Raw genomic sequence first — 11,244 nt, forward strand, 5'->3', positions numbered from 1 at the left:
AAAACAAGGACTGGGAATGTGGCCTAGTGGTAGAGTGCTTGCCTAGTGTACCTGAAACCCTGGGTTCGATTCCTCAGTACCACATAAACAGAAAAAGCCAGAAGTGGCTCTGTGGCTCGAGGGGTAGAGTGCTAGCCTTAAGTTCTGACCAAATGCACATGCACTCACTCTGTTTCTCTCTACAGGGTTGTGCTGCATGGATGCTTTTACACTTCTAAAGCTGTTTTCTGTTTGACCTGTACTCACCTTCTATATGGGCATAGCTCTACCAAGAGGTGTGAGTGGAATCAGGATGACTTTCCTGTGAAGTGATTCTGTCAGCCAGATAAAAAGGGAGTAGGAATTTTTTTTAACAGAGAACAGAATAGACTAGCATGAGCCAAGATACAGAGGCAAGAACCCATGGGTGATTCAGGGACCTATTTACCCAGAAATGAGATCTGAGGCTTCTCACCACAAACCTCAGTGAGAAGAAATGAACTGAAGGGGTTAGAGGGAACTCAAGCTTTCAGCACATTGGTCCAGTCCTGCTCTACTACGACCTAGACATCTTTAGGTGGCTACATGAGCAATATCCAGGAAAATGCTTGAGAGAAGAGGGGCCTAGGGCTGGGAAGGTGGCTCAGTGGTAGAGTGCTTGCCCTGGATTCGATTTCTCAGCACCACATAAGCAGAAAAAGCCAGAAGTGGTGTTGTAGCTCAAGCGGTAGAGCCTTGAGCTGAAGAGCTGAGGGACAGTGCCCAGGCCCAGAGTAACAAGCCCCACGACCGAAAAAAAAAAAAAAAGAGAGACCTAGTGGTAAATAGCCAACTGGTTTTGTTGGTGGTTGTTGGTAGTGGTAGTGGGGTTTGAACTCAGAGCCATGGTGCTATACCTGAGCTCTTTTGCTCAAGGATAGAGCTTTGCCACTTTGAGCCACAGCTCTACTACTGGTTTTCTGGTGGTCTCATAGACTTTGCTGCCTAGGCTGGCCTTGAACTGTAATCCTCAGATCTTAGCCTCCTGACTAGCTAGGATTACAGGCATGAGTCACTAGCATCCAACCTAGACAACTGTTTTCAAAGATTCTGCGACATTCTTATCTCTGATTAGCCACCAAAACAAAAAAAAGCCAGAAATGGAGCAGTATTAAAGTCCAGAGTTCAAGTCCCAGGCCTGGCAAAAAAAAAAGAGATAAGATGATTTAAATAATATTGTATATACAATTAGGAACAGTAGCTCAGGCCTATAATCCTACCTTCTCAGGAGACTAAGACCTGATGAGTCACTGTCCATAGCCAGCCAGGCAGAAAAGTCTGTGAGTCTCCATCTCCTCTTGAGCAGCAAAATGCCAGATTGGAGGTGTGACTCAAGTAATAAAACACCACCCAAGAGCAAGAAAGCTAAGTGAGAGCCCCCTACTAGCAGACAAATAGACAGACAGACAGACAGACAGACAGACAGACAGACAGACAGACAGACAGACAGATAGATAGATAGATAGATAGATAGATAGATAGATAGATAGATAGATAGATAGATAGATAGATAGATAGATAGAAGATAGTTGAGACTAAGAACCACCCCTACCACCAAGGAGCCAGAACCTTTGATGGGATCAGTACACTAGAGGATTCCTACCAAAAGAGCTAGCAGAAGGCAGGAATGGAGGCCATGATGCTAGTCCCCTTCTTGAATGAGGACCCTCTGGCTGCTTAATGAGCACCTCACATTCTGCAAAGTGAGAGGACCCCAAATCTATCCTGAAGAGCTTCAACATTCAAATGCCTGTTTCAGTGTTGCCCCACCTGTAATAAAATAGCTGGGTACTGTTTTCCTAGACACAATCAAGTAGAACTTTTTTATTTATTTATTTATTTATTTATTGTCAGTCATGGGGCTTGAACTCTGGGCCTGGGTGCTGTCCCTCGGCTCTTCAGCTCAAGGCAAGTCCTCTACCCCTTGAGCCACAGTGCCACTTCCGGTTTTCTGGTGTTTTATTGGAGATAAATGGACTTTCCTGCCTGGGCTGGCTTTGAAACGTGATCCTCAGATCTCAGCCTTCTGAGTAGCTAGGATTACAGGTATGAGCCACCGGTGCCTGGCCAAGTAGAATTTTTTTGACCATTTTTATGCATTTCAAAAAAGCCCCTGAGGTTTCCTCATAGTTGAAAGAGAGGGAAAAAAAAGAAAAAACTGCAACATGATTAGAGATTCTTTATGAACTCCAGGCTCACAAAGCACACAAAAACCAAAACAAAAAGTCACAAAATGTAAAATAAGAAACTGCTATTTTCCATTTGTTGGAGTTCATTTCAATAAACATTGTTTTATATGATCATATGCAAATAGCAACTGAGCCCTTGTGATCTTCTCTTAAGAGTATCCTCCTTTGGTCTCAATGTGTGAATACTTAGTGTCTTATTTAATTTGTCATGTACAAGTGTAATTTTTTGTCTTTTATCATCCATCATGTTTACTTTTAGGCTTATAGGCACAGTCTAATTACTACCAATGAGGGAAACCATGCACCCTGTGTTTCTTTGGGTCTGGTTTACTTCACTTAAATAATTTTTTCCAAGTCTTTCCATTTCCTTACAAATGAGACATTTCATTCTTTCTGATGGAAGCATAGAATTCTACTGTGAATGTATACCACATTTTCTTGATTCATTTATCCATTGAGGGGCATCTGGGTTGATTGCATATCTTGGCTATGGCAAACAATACTGCAATGAACATGGTTGTGCTGGTAGCTTTAGTGTGGCCTGGTTTGTGGTCAATTGGATAAATGCCCAGAAGTGGAATTGCTGGGTCATAGGGGAGCTCTATGTTTAGTCTTTTGAGAAACCTCCATACTGGTTTCCAGAGTAGTTGAACAAGTTTACATTCCCACCCTTTTGGCACATCCCAACCAGCATCTGTTCTTCTTATTAGTTTTCTTGACAATGGCCACTCTAACTGGGGTGAGGTAGAATCTCAATGTTGTTTTGATTTGCATTTCTTTTATGGCCAGAGATGTTGAACATCTCTTCATGTGTCTATTGGCCATTCTTATTTCTTCTATGAGGTGTGGTTGTTTCTTTGAGGATTTGTTTTGGGGAGGTTTAATTTTTTAAGTTCTAATAGATATGGAGCCTTTGTCTGATGCATAGTTAGTAAAGATCTTCTCCCATTCTGTGGGCTTCCTATTTATCTTGCTAGCTATGTCCTTTGCCATGCAGAAGCTCTGCAGTTTGATGCAGTCCCATTTACCCAGTCTTTCTTTGATTTGTTGTGATTCTAGATCATTACTTAGGAAATTTTGACTCTTGCCTAGGAGCCCTAAATGTTTCCCCTAACCCTTCCTTTCAGTTTTCTGCATGTATATAGCCAACTTGAAACAGTAGAATCTTTAGGAGGGGAAAGGTTATGTGTGATTGCTCTTGTCTGTAATCCTAACTACTCAAGGCCAACATTCTTGAGACCCCATCTCAACCAATAAAAGGTGGGCATGGTGATATGTGTCTGTCCTCTGAGCTATGGGAGAAATACAAATAGGAAGATGGCAATCCAGGCTAGCCTGGGTATAAGTGTAAGACCTTATTTGAAAAATAAATAAAGTAAAAAAGGTTCAAGTTGTAGAATGCCTCCTAAGAAGCAGAAAGCTGGGAGTTCAAACTCTACGAACATTAGAGAGAGAGAAAAAGAGAGACAGAGAGTCAGAGAGAGTCAGAAAAAGTGAGAGATGGGGACTATTAAGAGGTCATTTGAGGGATGTCTTTGAAAAGGACATGGGGACCCTGTCCCTTTCCTGTTTCTTTCTTTGCTTTCTGCTTTGTTTTATTTTTTGTTGGTCGTGGGGCTTGAACTCTGGGCCTGGGAGCTGTCCCTCAGCTCTTCAGCTCAAAGCTAGCGCTCTACCACTTGAGCTACAGCGCCACTTCCGTCTCTCTTTGCTTTCTGGCCACAGGGAGATGAATATGGCTTCCCCATCACATGGTCCACTCATGCTGTATTGTCTTGCTACAGGCCTAAAACAACAGAGCCGCGTGACCATGGATTGAATCCTTTGAATCTGTGAGACAAAATAAACCTCTCCTCCTTATAAATTTGTTTCTTTCAGGTATTTTGTCATAGCAATAGATAGCTGACTAACAGTGTTCATCAGCCTTGCCAGGAAAACCCTAGGCCAACTAGGGGCTTTCTGAGTCCTTGGGTTCTCAGGTAATGAGTTATAATATATGCTTAATTTACTTAGGGTTACTGTAACCTGGACTAGCAAAAAAGAAAAGAAAAGAAAAAAATAAGAGTCCAACCTCAGGAACGCAGCAAGTTAAATGAACAATTGCTGTTTCTTGGCTTGCTCCAGACTCCTTCTGTCTGTACTCTCCTCCCCACTTCAAGGTCCCTAGTTGTCTGAGTGTTTTGTGAATTTTTGTTTTGTTTTGTTTTTGTTTTTAAGGGCAAAAGATAAAAAAATTTCCCTGCTGCCAGACCCCATTGTCCTGGCTCCTTCCCAAATTTCATGCTGGCACACAACTAAGTTCCAGGGACTACCCTTCTCTGTTTGCAGGGCTGAGAGGGAGTGGCAAAGCCAGGTGTGGTCTGACCTTGGGCTTTCTCCCAATCCCCATGTAAGGCTGGGGGAGGGTGGCAGGACAGCTGCCCAATGGCACCAAATATTCAAATGTTCCTTGCGAGATTCCTCTGCCCTCCATGAGGATAGGATGGAGGTCTGTTGGGGATGCTCTGGAGGCACAGATCAGGGACTTTGTAGAGCAGGGGGAAGTGAAAGCCATGGGAACTTGGGCAGAGGGAAGATCTGAGCTGAGGTCCACTCAGCTCCCATGCTGTGCTAGGCAGGCCATGGCAGCAAGGGCATTCACACCGGTCTTTCCTAAACAATTACGCATCCTTTAGGGCTCAGTTTTACTTAGCTTGTTACTTTCTTTTCCATCCTTGTACCTAGGCTTCGATCTTTTCCAGGTTAGAAAGTGATTCCAAAGGCATGATACCATTTGAAATCAAAGCCATCCCAGTAACCAGAATGTATTGAAGAGGAGCTCGCAGGCCTGCAGGGAGATGTCCAACTCCATCTATCCACAATCACCAGGAAGAGACAATAGGACCCATGGATAGAGAATTCCACACTCACAGGCTAGGTCTTCAGTCACTTCCAGAATGAAGGTCCCCGTAGGCTGTAGGAAAGAAACATAGCTGATGTAATCTTGCCACGTCTCCCTCCACCTCCCTGGTATGAAAGGAAAAATGCTTTCAAGGCCTCTACAAAGGCCTCCAGCTCAGACACCAAGGGGTCACTGGTATCAGCCTTGCATTCTAACCCCTGTTCTCATGTCTCCTGGCTCCCACCCAAAAGGTGGAGACCCTTCCATAGACCATTGAGTCATGGTAGAGGAAATGCCAGCACATGGGAGTGGGGCCAACTTGCCTCACTGGCTAAGAGCAGAGTTAGACTTGACAATGAGTCTATCCTGAGGTTATCACTGTTCAACTGGCTATGGGTTCTTCCTGCCCAGCTCTGGGTAACAGACCCAGCAGCTGATGCTGGGTGGAGACAAACTTTTGAGACCTGAAGCTGGGGTGTGGGATTGCTGAAGCTGGGGTGTGGGGCTGCTGATGACCTCTGGAGACCACATGCCAGAAGGAAATGGGAGGCTGAGGAGAATAACACAAAGACATTGATTTCACTCTGTTGTCTGTCTACAAAAATAACCAAATGCTGCCCAGCACTGGTGGCTCACACCTGTAATCCTAGTTACTCAGGAGGCTGAGATCTGAGGATCATGGTTCAAAGCCAGCCTGGGCAGGAAAGTCTATGGACTCATCTCCAATAAATCACCAGAAAATGGGAAGTAGTGCTGTGGCTCAAGTGGTTGAGCGCTCACCTTGAGCTGAAGAGCTCAAGGACAGCGCCCAGGCCCAGATTTCAACCAACCAAACAAACAAACAAACAAAAACAGCAAATGTCCACTGGATTTAGAAGAGCATCCTAGGCTTGGTGAAATACGAAAGAGATTAAATGACAAAAATATGCTGTTAGAGAGAGTAAGCACCTCCCTAATGACTTCCACAGTGGCTGAACTAATTTTTCTTCCTGATGGGCTCCCTTTCCTCTACACCCTACATCTTCACTAGCATTTATTATCTTGCTTGCTTCCTCCTTCCCTCCCTCCACTCCCTCCTTTTCTTTTCTGTTTTGGCATCTCTTGGGTTTGAAATCAGAGTCTCATGCTTGCTAAGCAAGTGCTCTACCACTTGAATGACACCTCTAACCCTTTTTGCTTTATTTATTTGTTTATTTATTTATTTAGTCAATCCTGGGACTTGAACTCAGGGCCTGGGCACTGGCCCTGAGCTTCGTTTGCTCAAGCCTTGCATTCTACTACTTGAGCCAAAGCTCTACGATTGGCTTTTTTGATAGTCTATTGGAGATAAGACTCCCACAGACTTTCTTTCCTGCTTGGACTGGCTTCAAACCCCAATCCCTAGATATCAGACTCCTAAGTAGCTAGGATTACAGGTGTGAGCTACTGGCTCTCAGCTTTGTTTGATTTCTTGATGATACCCATTCTGACTGGGGTGAGATGTTTTTATTTATATTTCCCTGATAACTAAACATGTTAAATGCTTTTCTATGTGATTAGTGGTCATTTGTACTTCTTTATTTGGAAAATGTTTAGTCCATTTGCCCATTGTTTTTTGGAATTTAATTTTTTAAGTTCTTTACAACATCTGGAATATATCCAAAATAAATAGTTGGCAAAGATCTTAAGCACTGTATTGAACAAGAGTAGTGAGACTGTACGCACTTGTCTCACTCTTGATTTTAGAGGAAATGTTTTCAGTCTTTTCTGAACTCAATATATCTTTAGCCACAGGCTTGTCATGAATGTCATCTTCATTATATTGAGGAATAAACCTTTCATATCTATTTTTAGGGCTTTTATCATGAAGAGATTTTGAACTTTGTCAAATGCCTTTTCTGTATCTATTGAGACAACAGTAATATTTGTCTTGGTTCTTTTCATTAGCTCTATGACATTTATTGATTTGGATATGTTGAACAGTCCTTGTATCCTTGGAATGAGAAAAACCTTATCTTGGCATATATTCTTTTTAATGTGTTCTTGAATTTGGTTTGCAAGTTTTTGTCAAGAATTTTTACATCCAGGAAATTAAAGATATTGGTCTATAGTTTTCTTTTTGGTTGTGTTCTTATCTGGTTTCATAGAATGAATAGGAGCATTCCTTCCCTTTCAATTTTATGATTAGTTTGGGAAACATTGGTCATATTTCTTTTTTAAAGTTCTGGCAAAATGCATCAGTGAATTCAACTGGACTTTTCTTTATTTTTCAAGAAATACTTAATAAACTAGGTAACATATGCTTATCTAATATTAATTTTGCACCACTGCAAATTAAACAAAACATACTACTTGCTGGACCTGCTTTAAGTGGATACTCTCAGTGCAATTTTAAAAATACTGTACCTACAATTTCACAATTCATAATTTGAGTAGATGGTGAGTATTCTCTCTTTTTAGATTCCTTTGAAAAACGCTTGAAGCTTGGGAAAAAAGCTCCACATCTGTATTCCTCAACATCATCCTGTAGTTAAGATTCAGATATCGGAGGCTTCCATTCAACCTTTTAGAGAGGACAGTCCAGCTCTCACGAGCTCATCAACCAGTAGAATGTTGGTGGCAATCACAATGCAGGAGTGAAGAAACTGCTTCTTCACACAATAGTCATCCCATATGCCTACCTCTGCTGCTACCATTGGCTCACCTGTGTTCAAGTCCACACCCACAAGTTGACCAGATTCTGAACGTCCTGCTTGAATTTTAACTAACATTTCCTGAAGGTCAAAACCAGAGTTCTGGGTAAGAACCTTGGGAATAATGAGCAATGCATCAGCAAATGCCTGGATTCCATGTTGGGCCCTGCTTTTTATGCTTCGTTTGTATTTGATCAGAGCCTCAGCCATTGCCACTTCTACTGCATCAGCACCTGGCACACACAGTGATCAGTAGCATTTTTGACAGCCCTTAAGCCATCTCTTATTATATCTTTGATTTGAGTGTGTGTGTGATTATTTGGTCCTTTGACCAATAATGAGACAGAACAGGGATTGTTACATTTCTCAATAAAGATGAACTTCTCTTCCCCCAATGTATACTCATAGGCAAGTCCTGTGTGCCTCAAACAGTCAGGATTTAAGATTTAGAGTTACCCCACCACAAGCGAGAGTCAGTCTCTCTGTATTTCTTCTTTTAGCTCTGCACAGAGCTACTATGCCTTCTTTTGCACGAGCATCTAAGGAAAACAGGTTAATTGCCTTCCGGTTAATAACAATAAACCCTTTATCTGTATCTCCACAAACTTTCCTTTTCAGTTCTATTAATTTTTTAAACTTTATCTTCAGTACATTTTCTTTCATCTTTTACTAGTTTTTCCTCTATCTTCTGCACTCTCGTAGAAAAATCCAGGATTCATTTCTGTTCTTTCATATCTAATGACACATCGCATGTGAGGATGTATACATTTTCTGCTCTACTCTTCATGTCAGGATGCTGTGCCCCATGATCCAAAACAAGTCCTTTTATTAAGCTTGTGTCCGTTTCAGATTTATGTTTCATTTTCATGATCTCAACCATGAACAAGTCAATAGACTCGTCTCTTTTGTTAATGGCCAAAATAGCGCCCACTACAGCCTCTGCTAAGACATCTGCTCGTTCAGCATGAACATTAGTAGGGAAAGATTTTCTGTCCCCTTCTGTAAGTGTTTCCCTATCTGTCTCTCTGTTTACTTTGATTTGTTCTAGTAATGGAAGGGCTTTTTCCTTTGCAGCTTCAAAACCTTCAGTGATGATTCTGAGATGAAGCTCCTCAGAAATGTAGAGATCTGCCTGCTTCAGCAGCTCTCCAATGATAAGGACGTTGGAAGTTGTACCATCACCAGTTGCGCCATTGTGAGCTACTCTTGCTATTACGGAGGCTGCTGGATTCTGAATTTGCATCTTGTGCAGCAGCATATTGCTGTCTTTAGTCAGCGTGATGTCTCCGGTGCCAGAAATGAGCATCTTCACTGTGCCCTTGGGCCCTGGGTTGGTTCTTAGCACATCCATGCCCATGTTAGCTGCCTGAGCCACTGCAGGCCTCCTCAGCTTTGGGGTTCAAGGTCTTCACAGCCATAGCTGCCACCGCAGAGGAACAAACCAAGAGCATAGTGTCAGGTCCTAGACCAGTGCGGATGGTCCAGAAGGCTTTTGTTTGTTGAGAGACTTGTTCTTACTATATTGTCCCTCAGCTCTTCCATGCAGGCTAGTGCTCTACCACTTGAGCCACAGCACCACTTTCAGTTTTTTTGGTGGTTAAATGGAGATATGAGTCTCATGGACTTTCCTGTCCCAGCTGGCTTTGAGTCATCATGCTCAGATCTCAGCTTCCTGACAAGCTATGATTACAGGCATGAACCACCAGCACCCAGCTAATGAAGCTTTTCACTGAAGTTTTTACATGATTTATTGAGCTTTTTATCTCCAACATTTCTGATTGACTTTTTTTCCAACTGTCTCTTCTAAGTTATACCCTGTATTATCTTCCTTACTCCTATAGTTGTTTTTCTATATTTTCTTAGAATTCTTTTTAAAATATTTATTTATTTCAGTACTGGGGTTTGAGGGCTCACATGTGGTAGGAAGGTTCTCTACCATGTGACCCATGTCCTCAGTCCTTTTTGCTGTATTTTTTAGAGTCTTGATTTTTATTTTTTTCTTTTTCTTTTTTTGCCAGTCTTGGGGCTTGAACTCAGGACCTGGGCACTGTCACTGAGCTTCTTTTACTCAAGGCTAGTGCTCTACCACTTGAGCCATAGCACCACTTCCACCTTTTTCTGCTTATGTGGTACTGAGGGACCAAATCCATGGCTTCATGCATGCTAGGCAAGCACTCTAAGAGTAAGCCACAGTCCCGGCCCAAGTCTTGTTTTTTCAAAGGCTGACTCCAGATCATTATCTTCCAACTCTTGCCACCTGTATAGCTAGATTTACAGGCATATGCCACCATATCTGAATTGTTTGTTGAGATAGGAGTTTTACTAACTTTTTACTCTGACTGGTTTCAAACAACAGTCCTCATCTCTACCTTGTGGCCAGCCCACATATATTTTCAATGAACTTGCTCCAGCACCTTTCTTCCAGCTTCACACTAAACCACAAAGAAGGGGCTGGAAAGGCGGTTCAGTGGTAGAGTGCTTGCTTTGCATACATGAGGCCCTGGGTTTGATTCCTCAGCACCACATAGTGGTGCTCACATAGTGAACACATAAGCAGAAAAAGCCAGAAATGGCACTGTGGCTCAAGTGGTAGAATGCTAGCCTTAAGCTGAAGAACTGAAGGACAGTGCCCAGGCCCAGAGTTCAGGCCCCACAACCAACAAAACAAATAAATAAACCACAAAGAAGAGACTGGGCAGAAGATGTAGCAATACTTGCTGTGTGTTCTAGAAAGAGCATGTAGAAACTTGAGCAGCAAGAGTAGCAAGCCTAGAGCCAACCTCCTCAGGATGTTTTCTCATACTACCACCATGCTTTTGCATTGAGAAGCAAAAAGCACTTTTCTAGCACCAGTCTACTATGTAGCTCCTAGATCAGCTAAGTTCAGACTACCCTCCTGTTCTGCATCTGTTTCTATATTGAGTTTTCCGCACTATGCTTTCTCTTTTTCTCATTTTTTCCTCCTCTCACTTATGGAGAGTTTAGTTCAGATAGCCAGAGCCTCTGGGTCTCTCCTAGTCTCTTCCCAATAATAAATTTCCCTGCAGTCCCTCTACCACCTTGCAGAGAAGCTGTTTCAAGTCTGAGCCACTTAAAAGATAGAAAATGTTGCTGTCTTGGTTCCACAAGCCAAAGGAAAATTTGGGCAGTTTTAAACTCTAGCCACAAAGAAGCTCAAGGAATTGTAAAGAAAGAGGGTAGTAAAGAAAGCCTTGGGAAAGGAATTGGGGGGAAAATGGTGTCCTCTGGATAAGAAAGGGTTTGAAAAGTAAGGATTGTCTTAAAATGTTTGTAAGTTTAAGTATGTAGGGGCTGGGAAGGTAGCTCAGTGGTAGAGTGCTTGCCTTACATGCATGAGGCCCTGGGTTTGATTCCTCAGCACCACATTAGCAAAAAGAAAAAAGCCAGAAGTGGTGCTGTGGCTCAAGTGGTAGAGTGCTAGCCTTGAGCTGAAGAGCTGAGGGACAGCGCCCAGGCCCAGAGT

The 11,244-nt window shown here is 42.6% G+C and overlaps 1 pseudogene; it reads right to left on the bottom strand.

Annotated features, from left to right (window-relative positions):
- Window positions 1-7,563: 7,563 nt before the first annotated feature.
- LOC105991616 lies at window positions 7,564-9,117 on the bottom strand (annotated as a pseudogene).
- Window positions 9,118-11,244: the final 2,127 nt, after the last annotated feature.

The sequence above is a fragment of the Dipodomys ordii genome, unplaced genomic scaffold (genome assembly GCF_000151885.1).
Source record: "Dipodomys ordii isolate 6190 unplaced genomic scaffold, Dord_2.0 Scaffold4, whole genome shotgun sequence".
NCBI classification, from domain to species: Eukaryota; Metazoa; Chordata; class Mammalia; order Rodentia; family Heteromyidae; genus Dipodomys; species Dipodomys ordii.